The 16,163-nt window shown below is 51.7% G+C and overlaps 2 protein-coding genes across 2 annotated transcripts in view; both read right to left on the reverse strand.

Annotated features, from left to right (window-relative positions):
- Window positions 1-2,459, reverse strand: part of PRKCQ (protein kinase C theta) — a 34,008-nt gene extending 31,549 nt beyond the window's left edge. The window contains exon 1 of the mRNA XM_049776304.1: window positions 2,413-2,459. The gene's annotated coding sequence lies outside the window, so the exon portion shown is untranslated. The remainder of the gene's footprint in view (window positions 1-2,412) is intronic.
- Window positions 1-16,163, reverse strand: part of ANKRD16 (ankyrin repeat domain 16) — a 256,684-nt gene that overhangs the window by 220,334 nt on the left and 20,187 nt on the right. The gene's annotated exons all lie outside the window — the stretch shown is intronic.

The following is a 16,163-nucleotide window of genomic DNA, read 5'->3' on the forward strand; positions in this document are numbered from 1 at the left end:
GCATGTAAGGGTGGGGGCTGAGAGGTAAGTGGGTCACTGAGGGTGCAGGCCCAGCAAACTACCAACTTGGGTTCCATCCCAAGCATCCCTACTGCAGCATCACTGAGACACTCAACCCCTCAGGGTTAGTCTGGAACCCCCCCCCCCACTTGGTACTGCAGGACCCGACTAACACTGCATCCTCCTGCACCTGTGCTGAACCATCAGGCTTTTTTGCTGAGATCAATTGGGCCCCTAAGTCTGAGCACTATTTGGTAGAGCCTCTACCAGTCAAAATTTATGTAAATGTGAACTCACATGCTTATATACATCTGTGTGCTCTATATTTATATTTATGTAAATATAAATATTACATTTATCTATATTATCCCTGCGGTGCTCAGGGATCACTCCTGGCTCTATACTGAGCAAACTCTCCTGGCAGGTTTTGGGGGACCCTATGAAATGTTGGGGATGGAATCCAGGTGGGCTGCATGCAAAGCAAATGCCCTACCCACTGTACTTTGCCTCTGGCCTCGGTTATTTTTCAACATTACACCAACTTTTAATTTTAAATAACTTGTAGAATTGTCTTAAAAAATAGTTGAAACCAGCTTTAAAAAAAAGTCTGAAATCACAGGCCCTCACGACAGTGACTTCAGATGAACTTACCAGGAACCTAGTCAGGGCAAACCACACAACCAACCAATCTGAACCAGGATGCCGGGACACAGAAGCTGCCTAACTCCGTTTCCAGAAAAGCAAGTCTCCTAGCATCAGAAAGCCACTGCGAATTTCTAAGGAGATTTGTGGAGCTTTGCTCCTGAGGTAGCTACCGGTCTGTCCCCTGACCACATAAATGCCAACAACAATCCTGGGCATTCCACTAAGACCCCGGAATTCTACTGCAGAAACTGCCAATTCCATAGCAGAGTGGTGTTGCCCATTGGCAGGATGGACCTTTCTAGAAATGACTGGGTGCTGTGCACTGAGGCTGCCCTCCGAAACTCGCAGTCAATACTGCTCAAGTCCTTTCCTTCAGGAGGACCAGGGGACCCCAGGAGCACGTGTCTGGGAGATTCTGAGACTTACAACTAAAGAGAGAGATCCCAGCAAATGCCCACCCCACACTGGCCCAAGGCCCTTTGGTGGCTGCAGAATAGGCAGGGGTCCCAGGCCAAGGGCCCAGGCTCCAGCGGACCCACTGTAAGTCCACACCCAGGAGGGTGGAAGTATGAAGAACAAAGCACAGGGCAAAGGGCTTGACCCCCTCTGTCCCCTGCACCCAAAACTTCCAATTGCAAAGTTTCTAAGGGAATTCCAGAGCAGAGCTGAAATGGAAGCGGGGATGGCGACTGGGGACTCGGGTCCGGAGCGAAGTTCGGGCAGAAATGGGCAGGGCATATGGGCACAGGGATGCAGGCACGGAAAGTCACCAGGCACCCCCATCTGGGCCCAGTGCAGGTCTGGGGTGGGGGGCACAGCGTGCGTGCGTGTGTGTGTGTGTGTGTGTGTGTGTGTGTGTGTGTGTGTGTGTGTGTGTGTGTGTGTGTGCACTGCCAGGCATGCAATGAGCAGCACCTGCCCCAACAAAGCAACCATCTGGGCTATGCAGCGCCATCTCAGCCAGTCTCACCTCCTGCCCCCAGACCGCCTTTCTAGAAGGATCGCATCCGCTGCCTGCCATCTTACAACCTCCGGGAGCCTCGGGGGGGCAAGATGGGGCATCCCAGGTCCTGCCCAAGGGCCAGGAGGTCACTGGGGGACCACCCCTAAGTGGGTGGTGCTGCTCTGGGGGAGCCCGTGGGTCCTCTGGACGTCCCTGACCCAGTCCAGCGGGTCTTCCTGTGCCCAGCACAGGGTTGGAGGCGCGTGCAGCGGGGACACGGGCCTGGGGTGCAGATGGAGGGTACCCAATTTTTTGACAAGGGGTTTCCCAGCTGTAAAGGATCTGGGGAGAGGATGCTCCTCGTTGCACTCCGCTTGCCCGCAGCTGCACAGCGGACAAGGTGACCGCCTGCACTCACTTTAGGGCGGCCCCCCAGAGACGTGCCCGGCAGGAACCCTTCTCCAGGGCGCACGGCGGGGCGCACCCCAAAGCCTTTGCACCGATGCTGGGTTCCCCAAGCCCGGCACAGGTGCAAGGTCTCTGCCAGGCAAGGTCCCCGGTGCCCGCCTGTCTCCTGCAGACAGAGTCCGCCCCAGAAGCACAAACTTCCCAATGCCACCCTTCCCCATGGCATGCGCCCGGGTCCCCGCCCGTGGCTGGCACGCGCCCCAAAGCGCGCAGGGACCGTCCCAAAGCCCGTGAGCTCTCCGCTTCACCGGGCTCCCCTTGGCGGCCCCCTCTCCCTCTCCCCTTCCCTGCAAGGCTTGGGGGCCGACCCGACGGCCCCGATCTCCCCGGGGTGCCCCCCGCGCCCACCGACCCACCTGGCTTTGCAGCCGCTGCTCCCGGGGCCCGGGCCGTGGCGCGCTCGGCGGCCGGCGGGGTGTGCGCCGCGACCAGGGCAGCCAGGGGGCGCTCGTGAGTCCCGGCCCGACGGCCCCCGCCGCGCCCCGCCCCGCCCCGGGAAAGCCACGCCCACTACAAGGCCCCGCCTATGTCCCGCCCATCCCTCCTGCTCTCACCCCATCACGCCCAGACTTTTCTCCGACCCCGCCCCTATCAGCATAGACCCCGCCCCTTCTCTAAGCCCCGCCCACCTTAGGCCACGCCCTTTCTGGTCCAGCCCTACAAAGCACTAGGTTCATGCCCCTCCCTCCATCCTCATCCTGTCCAGGCTCTCATGTTGCTGCTGAGCTCCTGGAAACTTGCCTGGACCCCCGCAACCCACTATCCCACCGGGGTACAAACAAAAGGAGGACCTGGAAGGGCGCTTGTAGCCAAATCTAAAGGGGGAACTGACCTGGGAGGGTCACAGGCACTGGGTGAATGAACCCTTTTATCACATGCATCATTAGAACAAGGCTTTTATTTGGAAACTCCATGTCGCTACAATGTCCCAAGACATCTTATTTAGAGGTAACTCCCCTTTTATTTATTTAGAGGGAGCAAGATGGAAAGATGTGAAGGAGCTGGGCTCTGGGCAGTATATATTTGACAGTGCACATGGGCTTGGCTGGACCAGACTGAGCTTGTCTTCTCTTTGAAGGAGGAACTAGTTCTGGGGGGTACTTTGCAGGCTATCGAGGGTGTTCACAGGGCTGTCTGCACACCGCCAGTGGGGTGGACACATCTCCAGGGAAAGACAGTCTCCTGTCTGTGAGGCTGACTAGCGGCTAGCAGACCAACTTCCCTTCATTCTCACCAGCCCAGCCCAGCAGATCTGGACATCCCTGGGAAGGTTTCTGCAAGAAGGAGGTGACAGGTGTGGTCTGAAAGAAAGCCTGGGTTGGCCACTCATGGTTTGCAGTCCCCACTTGGTGGCTACTTGATTTTAATGCCTGGGTCCAGGGCCAGAACTGTCCCCCACGAAATCCCCTGTGAGTGTCTTTAAGACTCATAGAGAACCTTCTAATTTTGCTCCAGTTCTCCTTAAACCTGGCATGTGGCAGAAAAGTGAGGACTATGGTGGCCAGATCAGGAAGAGGCCCCCACTCTGCTCCCGTTTCTGTGTCTTTCACTGCTTGAGGAGATGAAATGCAGAAGATGTAGATGATCAGCCATCGACACTGGCTTTGAGGTTTCAGGGCCTGTTGTGCTGGGCTTGAGCTCTGGCTGCATGCTCTTCCTTTGAAGCTTCTCTTCCTCCCCCCCTGCAGTGGGAGAGAGCACCCCAGAATCCTCACTGCCGCCCCCACAGCATCTCTTTAAAGATGAGGTTCTGAGATCTGAGAGGTAGGGCGGCTTGTTCAAAAGGACACCCCTGGGAAGAAGGGGCCAGGGCTAGGTTCTAAACCAGTAGCACCTGAGCATCTGAGCATCGACCATCAGGCCCTCTACAGCCCACCTCTCTCTTGCTCATGACTTATTTGCATCCCCAAATCCTACAATCCTCAAATCCCCCCATCACCTGGGGTCCTGGAGCCAGCAAAATGGCAGTCCTGGTGGCTCTCTGCTCTAAGCCCCACTTGTCAGATCTGAGCTGCCTGGGCTGGGGGGCAGCCTCTTCCCTCCCCCTGCACCCCCTTTCCTCCCCCTGAACCCCTGAACCCTGCACCCCATCCTCCTGCTGCCTCTGTTGCTTCATCTGGCCAGCTCTGGCTCTGGCTAAGCAGGGTATTGCTCAGAAGCGCCCTGTGCCTTTGCTTCCTGGAAGAGGAAATGGCATTTCCTGGGGGGGGGGGTGCTGATGTGGGCGTGGGGGCCAGGCCCAGGCATTATATCAAACTCCCAAGTGCAAGTGTTCAACCCTACACCCCATTCCTCCTTGCTGTCTGCCCCGAGTTTCCCAGAATGGGGCTGGTGTGTGTGTGTGTGTGTGTGTGTGTGTGTGTTTGAGGGGAGCCACTTCCTGAGCATGAAGAGGGGGTGGCCCTTGGGAGAAAGAAAGGCCCTCTGTCACCTCAGAGCCCACATGGGGCGGGGCAGGCTTGGCTGACATCATGGGCAGCTGGACGCTGCTGTGGGGTGAAAGAAAATCTCCTGTATTCCCCTTGATGGGGGTCAAGATGGACATGCTGAGGCCAAGGTGTTCATGGTGTCAGGTGGTCCATGGGGGAGGCAGAGGGAAAGTTCTTCACCAAGACCACTTGGGGCACAGTTTACATGGACGCTATTCAGGGGATACAGCTGGGCTTTAAAAATTATGTATCCCCCTCCCTACCAAATCCCCCTACGGTGGACTGTTACTTGAAACCGGACTTAGCTCTAAAAGTATCCCCAATGCAAGAACTCCTACAAGACCTCCCTGCTGCAAATCCTTTGCCAATCTCAAGAAGGTCAGGGGGAGTGATGGAAAGGTGCCTGGGAACCCACACACCACAAGAAAATCCCAAAAGACAATGGGGAAACCTATACTTTCAACATAAGTATAAGACCGGTATTGCACCACCTCTTTACCTGCTTTTTCCCAAAAGTAAGGTAGTCTCATGCATCACATGGTTCCTTTAATTATTTTGTTAATTCATTTTTTAAATGTTTGTTCTATGTATACATATGTGAGCACATATACTTTTATTCCTAATTTTATCTTGTTTGGATGTGTGACCTGTTTCTGTTTTCTTCTCTGTCCAGCCCCAAATGCACCGACAATATAAAGTAGCACCATTTCTCCCTGCAAAGGCACACTAAAAAAAGGGGACATCTTACATATAAAAAAGAGCTCTTATCTACTAGAGATAAGAACTCATACTTGTTTACAATACAGGGCTATCTCCTACCTTGAAAATATGTCAAGTGGATCCAACTTAGACCTCAGGTGATTAGACACCATCCATCCAGCCTTGAACCCTGGATCCCAGACATAGAATCGACACAGTTCTTCACAACAGCTACAGGAAACAAATACCATCCGGGACATCCTTAATACCGCTGGGCCACCAACAAGTGCCAGCTCTAATATGATATCCTGACAACAAAGAAAATGGGAACAACTTGACCTAAGAACAGGTTATCCTACCTCACCAAAATCAGAAGACTTGTCACCCTTTGGTCAGTCCAAAAGCCAAGATCGCGATTTACAAATGGCTGGCTGCTAGAACCATGACTGGACTGAATATATCTTGAGACCAATAAAAAAAGCCCTAGTCTAGGGTTTGAACTATGACCCGCACAATAACCATGATCCTCAGTTCCAAAGGTCCGGCAGAGACAATTGCAAGGGAATGGGGCTTCTGGAAACACAATGAAAGACGCTATCCTAGGTTCCATCCTAGGATCAGTGCAAAGACCAAGACCACCAACCACAGAAGATGGATTAAAATGACACTGAGGGAACAGAACTTCTAGAACCATAAAGAAAGACTTCATCATAAGTCTCACTCCTGGACCTGTGCAGATACTGAGATCTATAGATACAGAGGTCTTATTTCATCACCCAAGATGGAGCAGAAGTTTTCCAAACACCACGAAAGCTCCACCGATAGAGTAAACGAACCTGAACGGAGTCTATAGTTAACCCCGTGACAATATACCCCAAGGGTGGAGAAACCCCATAGCTCTAAGGCCAAGTCAATTCCTTTTCGAATGACCCCAATATTTACTGTGCCAGTGCAGGAGGGGAAAAAAAAGGCAAAAAGCACAAAACATTTTTATCTTTTTTTTTTTTTTTTTTTTTTTTTTTTGGTTTTTGGGCCACACCCTGTGACGCTCAGGGGTTACTCCTGGCTATGCGCTCAGAAGTTGCTCCTGGCTTCTTGGGGGACCATATGGGGCGCCGGGGGATCGAACCGCGGTCCGTCCTAGGCTAGCGCAGGCAAGGCAGGCACCTTACCTCCAGCGCCACCGCCCGGCCCACATTTTTATCTTTTATATTTTTTCTTCATTTATTATTTTTTTCTTTTTTTTCTTTTCTTTTTTTTTTTTTTTTTTTTTGGTTTTTGGGCCACACCCGGTGGTGCTCAGGGGTTACTCCTGGCTGTCTGCTCAGAAATAGCTCCTGGCAGGCACGGGGGACCATATGGGACACCAGGATTCAAACCAACCACCTTTGGTCCTAGATCAGCTGCTTGCAAGGCAAACAACGCTGTGCTATCTCTCCGGGCCCTATTATTATTATTTTTATTTTTATTTACCTATCTACGTTTTGTTGATTTCTTTGCTTTGGTGTGGTTATTGAAGTTGTTGTCCCCATTTATATTTATATATTTTTTCCTTTTCTTTTCTTTCTTTAGGTGCTCTGCCATGTTTTTTAACTCAAGACCATGGCTTTTTTTTGTGGTGCCTATCGTTATCACTGGAGTGCTCACTGGATATTTGACTCTTCTTTTTATACTGTTGGGGTATTTCACCTTCTTTTTCTCCTTCATCTCTTAAACTGACGATGAGAGCCTTTAGAAGGATTCCCCCCATTTTCGGCATATTAGACTTTTCCCCCAGTTTATCACTTTTCTCTTCTTCAAATAAAACCACATAACTTGAACTATGTAGTCCTTCCTCCCAGTTAGAGGGGGAAAGAAGGGAGGCACCAAGACCAAGACTACTAAGTAGTAAGCTAGGTACAGAGGGGACCACAATTTCTCGCAGCCCTGGGGGTGAGGGAGGAGGATATGGGAGGTAGGACAGGAACGGAGGTGTAGGGAGGACAAATCGGTGATGGGAACCCCCCTGATTTTATGTAAATGTGAACCTGTTATATTATTGTCAACAATGTGTAAACCACTACGATCAAAATAAAAATTATATTAAAAAAAATCATGCACCCTGCTCCTCCCGGCCTGGTCACAGCGTTCTTGCTGTCACCACCACCCCATTCCCCGCCGCCCCTAGTGTGGCCCTAGAGAACCAGTGCAAACGCAGTTGACAGTGCATTCCCCCCAGAAACAGGCAGAGCCTAGTGTGGATGAGTTCAGAAAATGCCAGTGATTCCGAAGTGGTTGGAAACAGCGTAGCGGGATTTTAGATCATGCCGGGACTAGGGAGGGAGAATGTTCCGTCTCCACACACACATACGACTTGTTAGTTAAAAGTAGTTCCTTCTAGGAACTAGCTCAGATCTCACTTTTTCTCCCTGGAGAAGAGCACCCTAAACTCCTACTGAAAGTGGTGTGAGCACAGAAGGGGTTTCACTGACTCACTTCCCAAGTCATATCCATCCTACAAGACTGTAGCCTCCTGTGTGTTCAAACAAGCGAATTGAAACTCTCAGCATGGCTGGGAGTCAGCTTCTTGCCTTCCTGTAAGGTCTCAGCCTGGTGTGTGTGTGTGTGTGTGTGTGTGTGTGTGTGTGTGTGTGTGTGTGTGTGTGTGTAAGCTTCATTTCTGGGGCCTCGCTTGCTCCATGAGCCAGCTGTGGGGACTCTCTGGACCCCCTGGGCTTAGCTGGATGATACAGACGTGCTGCCAACTCAGCCCTAAGAGGGGGCTTGACTTCAGTTTGTTGTGCCCAAATCTATGATTTTTTTTTTTTGCCATCATTCACCCGGAAATAGAGCAGCTGATGCTTTTGCTTAATGCTCAAAACAATAATAGAACATGAGAGAGTGAGTGAGAGAGAGAGAGAGTAGAGATGTTGTCCTTTTGTTTTGCTTTTTGCTTTTGATCCACACCTGGTAATGATGCTCAGGGGTTACTCCTGGCTCTGTGCTCAGAAATTAACTCCAGCAAGGTTTAGGAGACCAACCATAAGGGATGTCAGGGCTTGAATTCAGGTTGGCCTCATGCAAGACAAATGCTCTCCCTACTGTACTTTCTCTTCAGGCCCTATTTGTCACACTTCCTGAGAACAGAAGAAAGAACACACGGTGAGCTGGCCAATTTTTAAATTATAACTTGTCCAAGTGCCCAATGACAGAGACCATAGGAAATGGATCAACTTTTATCTGCTGAGGTAGAGCCCTTAAAACACACTATTACCCACGCATCCACAAGCGTCACTTTGTTCAGAATGAAGTGAAGTATAAACATGTTCCTTTGCTTCTTGATAAGCCAGAGGGGCAGCAGAACCAGTGCTCTTGCTCTTGGGCTCAGCCGGGGGTCCCCCTAAAATGGGCTGGCTGCACCTTTAGGGTAGTGACTTGGAGCAACGGGGTCTGAGTGGTATCTGAATCTGAATCTGTGTTCTCTTACCTCTGATACAAGTTGGGGCTGGAGCGATGCACAGTGGGGGAAGGTATTTGCCTTGTATGTGGCCAACCCAGGTTGGGTCCCTGGCATCCAATATGGTCTCTGAGCACCAGGAGAAATTTCTGAGCACAGAGCCAGGAGTAACTAACCCCTGAGTGCCTCTGGGTGTGGCCTCAAAACAAAGAAAAAGAATACTGATACAAATCAACATGGAGAAGTCTCTTGATGTACTGCTCAGTGTTTTTTCCCCTTGCTCCTCTCTGGGAAGGCCTGGACACCCAGGCTCTGTTTGGGGGCCCAGGGGCTCCCTCCATGAAATTCTGAGTCAACTGGGGCAGCAGTTCAGCATCACAGTGCTCAGGTAGTAGCAGTACCACACCTGGGGCTGTTGCAGAAGGACCAACCCAAAGTACTGGGGATCAGACCTGGGGAAAAGGTACCTCCATGGCCTACTGTCAGCCCCAGTCCAGTATTCCTTCTTTTTTTGGGGGGAGGGTCATACCCAGTAGCGCTCAGGGGTTACTTCTGGCTCTGCGCTCAGAAATCACTCCTGGCAGGCTCAGGGGACCATATGGGATGCCAGGATTTGAATCACCATCAATCCTGTATCAGGTGCGCGCAAGGCAAACACCCTACCACTGTGCTATTTCTCCAGCCCCAACACAGTCCAGTATTTCTGAGGGGCTACAGAGATAGTTCTGGGTTTGGAGTGTCCAGGGAGATCAACACAAGGAGAAAGTCCCAAATGGGTAGATATTATTGTCTCACGGGGCCAGATAAACAGTGCAGGGGTTACGGCACTTGCCTTGCTCTTGGCTAATCAATCTTATTTTGATTACTGACCCACAAATGGCCCCAAAACTGGGCCAGAGCACAGAGACAAGCCTTACGCCCTGAGCACAGTGGGGTGTGGCCCCAAAACAAACAAAAATATGATTGTTCCTGATGAAGGAGGTCATTCAGTAGTATCTCTGTTCAATGACTCTTTCCTACTCACGGGGAGAGCCAGGAGAGGTGGTGTCTATGGTGGAGTTCTCTTCAGGCAGGAAGGGTGGAGGAGATGAGGACACACACACACACACACACACACACACACACACACACACACACACACACACACACACACCACTATCACCACTACTACCACCACAGCATGTTGGTCTCGCTGGGCTAATTTGCCGAGTTTCTTCCAGCTGTAAAATTCAATTAGAAGAAGGTTCTAATTACTAGTGCTGGGGAATGAGCCTCATTTGCTTCCTTGTACAGATCGATGCTCTAATGTGCATTGAGATAGAAGCAATTTGGGATTTCCTGGGGCTCCTGCTGGGTGCTCAGGGAGTTCTCCTGCTCCCACTTCCGGCCTCATACCTGTCCCATTGTCCCCTTCGAAGTCACACCATGGTATCCTCCTAGGAGTTCTTCTGGGAAAGGCCGGGTGAGCATGGAGTGAGTTCAGCGGCCACTGCTGCTCTGGACATGAACCTTTCACCCTGGTCCTGTTTTATGCCCCGTCCAACCTTTTGTCCCTTGAAATGTTTGCTTTTGCTTTCAGTAGGGCCCCTCCAGATGGGCTATTCCTTAACGTTTGTGTTGGCCCGAGTGGCAGAGAGGCCAACTTTGTTTCTGCTTGTTCTTCAGCAGAATCAGCAAACAGAAGTGATGTTGAGAAAGGAGTGAGCGAAGGCAGGTGGGAGGCCTAATGGGCTGCAGAGAGCAGATGTTAGAGGCACATATTATCCATTAAACATGCCTGTGCACAGGCTCGAATCACCCAAAGAGAACGTGCTCTGGCAGTGAAGGAAAACCAGCAGCGTTTAATGAGCCACAGCAGTGGGGTGTATTTTACAGGAACTCGAAGGTAAACAGGGGGAGCTTGGGTGTCTTCCTTCACCTCCTGGGAACTTGGTGGATGCAAAGAAGCAAGCGAGCTAGTCCATGGAATTGGAAGAGGCAGCAGATTTTCCCATGTAGGTGACACACTCTGTGGGTGTACCTATTTGAAACCCTGAGACCCACCAATTTCTGGGAGGGGTCTTGGGAACCGGATAGTAGGTGTAACCTTACCTGCGAGACCCTCCCATTCCTGGGAGGGGTCTTGGAAATGTTAGATAAGGCTTGGACCAAGGGAATTCGGCCCTTTTGGCTCTTTGCCCTTTCTGCGCTGCTTTGCGCTCTGGCTTCTGGGTTTCTGTGTTCTGGTCTTTGACCAGCATGGAGCCCAAAGGGAAGATGGCTAACAGAAAATAAGATGCAGGGCTAGCAAAATATTGCTGTGCTTGAAAGGTTATGAATAGGCCACACACACGTGATGGCTAGGGCTTGAATAAAGTTGTTGCTTCCTGACGCCTGACTGTGAGTAAGTGATTTCACCTGGGCCTGGGACTCGCCGACTGCATGGAGGTTGCAGAGCCACGTGGACTGGGATGGCACGGAGAGAAATCCACTGCCATCCAGCCCCATCGTTAATTATTTAATGCAACACACTCCTGGTATGACCACAGTGGGCCTGGCATCAGCGTTCGCTTTCAAGGATAGAGGGAGGCCATGATCCATAGCCTGCCGGGTTCATGAGTATAAAATGGTGGGTTGTGCATTCCACAATCTCCAGAGAAGGAGAGGGATTCCCATACCCCAAGTCTGGGTAGGACAAAAGACGCAGGTCCAGCAGCAATTCCAATGCAGGAAGTAATCCATACACGGTTGGGAAGGAGTAGAAGCCAGAAACTCACACCGCAAGCTGTTCACCCACAAGCCAGTTACTCCACCACATGGAACCATGAGCTAAGATGGCAGCTTCTCCTCCAGGTCTGCAAATCAACCTTTATTGGGAAAAACAAAGTCCACCCCGAAGGGGAGGGGAAAAAGGCCAGGTGAGGAGGCAATGGGGAAACATCTTTTTCACATGTAAACCAAAGGAACCAATTGAGACATATATTTAGAAGGTAATATGAGGACCAAAGGCCTCTACCAACACATGGGAAGGATGGAGCTTCAGTTAATTGCCCCGTATGGAGAATTGAGCTCATGGCATGGGGCCTGGCCCATCCTTCCTCAGCACCCACTTGATCCCTTGAGGCCAAGCAAGGGCAGTAAGCTGGCCAGGATCCAGGAGCTCAGGCTGTGCTATCTCTAATGTCTGTCTTCAACCAAGTTCAGCAGAACCATCCTCCATGCTTTGCACAATTGTGCCTTGAGCTCTCTGATAAATTCAAAAGCTACCCAGAATAAGAGAAAGCAGAGCTGGTCGGGAATCCTTCTCTCATTCACACACAGGGAACATCCATGAATTTCCTGACCTTCGCACCTCAATCTGTGCACAGGATTTGGAATTCCTTTAGGTTAAAAATAACTCTCATTGGATGCCTGATTTTAGAGTCATGAATATTCATCTTGGCAAATTGGAAAATGCAAAGAAGTTTGGCCTCTTCTTCATCTCAGAGCTCTGAGAAACCTGTTAATGGAGGGTTTTTGGGAGCTTGGGGCTGAGATTCCCCTACTATAGTTTGTGGAAATTATGTGTGTGTGTGGGGGGGGGGGTTGTTTTTTATTTTAACCTGCTTGGTTGCGTTAGTGTTTTTTCCAGGAAGGAGAAATTTGAGTCAGATCATCCACACATTCTCACCATTCGAAATTGGACCAGCTCCTGTACATTGCGTGAAATGATGTAGAAATTAGTCTCACCCACAAGAAATCCCGTAAGATGTGGCAGAGGGTGCAGTGACTCCCCCATGCCCTGTAGCCCCTCTTCCCTTTACTTCTTTCTATGGGGGATGGAGGTGAGGCTTTGCACGAGCTCATCAGGCCAGTGTGGGTGGGGTCAGGGAGAGGCCCTGGACCCATGGAAGTCTTTGCTACCGCTGAGCACCTGGATTTAGTGGGCACATTTGGGCAGCCCTGAAATTTAGGGGCTACAAAACTGTAGGTTCTATGTGAATCATGCCACAAAGATTCCCTCATAGTGAAAGGCAAGAAAGTGGTTCCTTGTGCCAGGGCCTGCAGCAGGTGGATTCTGGCACCGGCAGGGGACAGGGCGGCTGCTCTGGCTTCCAGGTTTACCAAAACGCAGAGGCAGAACTGGAGAAACCAGATCCGCGTTCCGGGCTGCTGCAGCCGCCCCAGTTGTGGTTTCTCACATGTCCCATGAGCATGAGAATGAATTCAGAGCTGCTTTCTGTTTTCTGTGTCTTTTTTTTTTTTTTTTTCTTGATATTTGTGTCACACCTGGCTGTGTTCAGGGGCTAATCTAGGCGCTGTGTTCCTGGGGCCTGAGTGGTACTGGGGATCAGATCCTGGCCTCCTGCCTGCAAAGCTGCATTCAGCCTATGGAGCTTGAATCCAGCCTTCCATAGAGTTTTATAAAGATTATTGCTCTGCATGAATCTCCTACAAAACTCTCTCTCCCTCTTCCAGTTTGTAGTTCAGGGGCTAGAGAGATAGCATAGCGTGGAGGGCATTTGCCTCATATCTGGTCAACCCTGTTTCGGTACTTGGCATCCTATATGGCTTCCTGAACACTGCTGAGAGTGATCCCTGAGCACAGAATCAGGAGTAACACCTGAACATCACCAGGAGTGACCCTGAGCACCATCAGAAGGGATACCTGTGCCCAGAGTCAGGAGTAACCCCTGGGCCAAAGTGATGGCTCAGTGGTAGGCCGTTTGCCTTGTACACTGCTGACCCAGGACGAATTGTGGTTTGATCCCCTGGCATCCCATATGGTCCCCTGATCCAGGAGCGATTTCTGAGCACATAGCCAGGAGCAACCCCTGAGTGTCATCGGGTGTACCCCCCCCCAAATAGTAACCCCTGAGCACCACCAGGATTGACCCCTGAGCTCAGAGTCAGGTATAACCTCCCTGAGTATGGCCAGGTATAGCCTCAAAGTCCTAAATAAAACCAGAAACTTTGCAGATTCCATTCTTTCTTCTGGCTAGCGGAGAGAGCAGCCCTTGGCCTAAGATAAAAACCTTTGGGCCAGAGAGATAGCATAGCAAAAGGGCCTTTGGCTTGCATGCAGAAGGATGGTGGTTCAAATCCCGGCATCCCATATGGTCCCCTGAGCCTGCCAGGAGCGATTTCTGAGTGTAGAGCCAGGAATAACCCCTGAGCACTGCCGGATGTGACCCAAAAACAAAACAAAAAAAGATAAAAACCTTCTTCTACCATCTTTTTTTTTTTTTGGTTTTTGGGCCACACCCGTTTGATGCTCAGGGGTTACTCCTGGCTATGCGCTCAGAAATCGCCCCTGGCTTGGGGGGACCATATGGGACGCCGGGGGATCGAACCGCTGTCCATCCTATGCTACGCTTGCAAGGCAGACACCTTACCTCTAGCGCCACCTTCCCGGCCCCTTCTTCTACCATCTTAGCCCTGACAGGAATCCCCCTAAACTGTAGCCAGACATCTCTTTTTCCATCTGGAGCTGGGATCTGGGCCTCAGTAACACATGTGCAATCCAGTGGATCACCTCCCAGTGGGCCACCATCCAGCTTCCCTGTGCTCTGCCTCCTGTGACCTGGGCCATGTGAAAGTCTCAGGTATGTGTATGTCAGAGTGAGGGAACCAGAACGAGTGTTGGGGACTCCTGGGCCATGTCTGAAGAGACTGGCTTGACTTTTCTCCTGTCATCTGAGACTATGAGCCCAGAAAAGTGGGTGTCTCTATGCTCCCCAGGACTGATAACATTCTTGTCAGTTACCTGCACAGAAAGCTGAGGGGACACAGGACACACTGGGGTCAGGCTGAGGGAACTGAGGGACCAGTGGGGAGTGGTGACCCCTGCAGCACACACCCCCAGCCCTACATGGGCTGTACCCCCCAGTGTTTTCACTTGAAGCTGTGCGGTTTGCAGACACAGGAAAGAAGCTGTGGTAACCTGTGGTTAAAATTTCCACTAGAAAACAGACCACACGTAACCGAGTGAGTTGGTGGGAAGTGGGAAACTACATCAGCGTGGCTGACAAGACTTTTCCCGAGCACCAGGTAGCAGGAGAGTTTGAAGGACGGGAAGGAGCTGCTGCCTGTCTGCCCTCTGTCTGTCCACCCACCTGCCCGTCTGTCTGTCTCCCCGGGTCTCGGACACTGCTGTTCCCAGAACCTGTGAGCACCGCAGTGTGGTTCCTGGAAATGAGGAAAGAAGCTGTGCTCAGGTGAGCTCACTCCCCAGTGCTCAGCGAGGCTCCCTTCACCTCAAGTCTCCTGCCCTGACTATCCACAGCCCAGGGCTAAGCTCCGAATGTGAAACCGGCCACTGGCAGTGTGTCTGAGCTGGGAGAGACACCAATGGCAAGGCCTGCCTATGCCTAGGGTGCCAGCCGTGCCCCTCAACCCTGTCCAAAGGGCAAGGCAGCATGTGGGGTTGTGCTTGAGGGCCCCTGTGGTTTCTGAGCCTTGGAGCTGCTGTGACTTCAGACTGTGCTCAGCATGGGTCATCCTGGCGCTGAGGTCCCTTTGATGCACCCCAAAGCTGCCTGTAGTGCCCAGGGCAAATGGGGTTAGAGAGGAAGACAACTTTTCTTGTTGTTTGCTAATGGCAGAGACCATCTATTCTGTGACCCTTAGCATACAAGGCACAAGATGCCGTTGGAGAGCAAAGGCCCAGGTGCCAGCCGAAAGCAAGCCAGCCAGCAAGTCTCTCTTCTCTGCCCATGTCTCCTCCCGGGGCACAGGCCAGGTCAGCTCTGCTGAGAGTGGAGGCTCTGTCTGTCCTAGCCATGGCACGGCAGGGTCTTGCCACCCTGCCTGGTCTGGACTGTGCCCTTTCTGCCAGATGGTGGTCACCCTGGTTTCCATCCTGCCCAGCTATCAGCTTCGAGAGGCGAATTCAGGAGTGCCATTCAGGTGGGCTCTGACTCATATGCTTGTGCCCCCATCAAGCAGCCACTGTGGGTATCCCCAATTTCCTCATCAGAGCCGCTTACCCCCAACAGAGGCAAAAAGGCAAATGCCAGTTTCTTCTCCAACTTCACAAAGGTACAGCCGCTGGGGAGAAGCGTGCCTGGGTGAGACAGATGGTGACATTTGCTCATACGCATGATCTGAGAGAATTCTGGAACTCAACTCACTTGTCAGGCCTGTCACCTCCCAATGACATTGGCACAGGACCCGCGACCACCTTCTCAGCACATCCCACAGGCACAGGACCACAGAGAACAACCTTGTGAAAACCCAAGCAGCTCAGACAGGCTTGTCACACTTACAGATGCATCAGGGGCCAGGGAGGTAGGTCAAGTGAAGGAGAGTGTTTGGCTTGGGTGAGGCCTTGAGCTTGGCAACCAATACTCCCACTCCGCAGACAGGGGGGTGGGGGGGCTACTCCCTACTCCCATGCCCTGAAATAGCCTGAGGGGGCCCCAGCTGCACAAATGAAACACTGCAGGGGCACAGTGGGGAGAACATTTGCCTTGCACATGGTGGACCCAGATTCAATACCAGCTTCCCATAGGGTCTCCTGAGCACCTCCAGGAATGGCCCCTAAATGCAGTCAGGAGTAACTCCTGAGCATCACTGAGGATGG

This window comes from Suncus etruscus, chromosome 7, assembly GCF_024139225.1.
Source record: "Suncus etruscus isolate mSunEtr1 chromosome 7, mSunEtr1.pri.cur, whole genome shotgun sequence".
Classification (NCBI taxonomy): Eukaryota; Metazoa; Chordata; class Mammalia; order Eulipotyphla; family Soricidae; genus Suncus; species Suncus etruscus.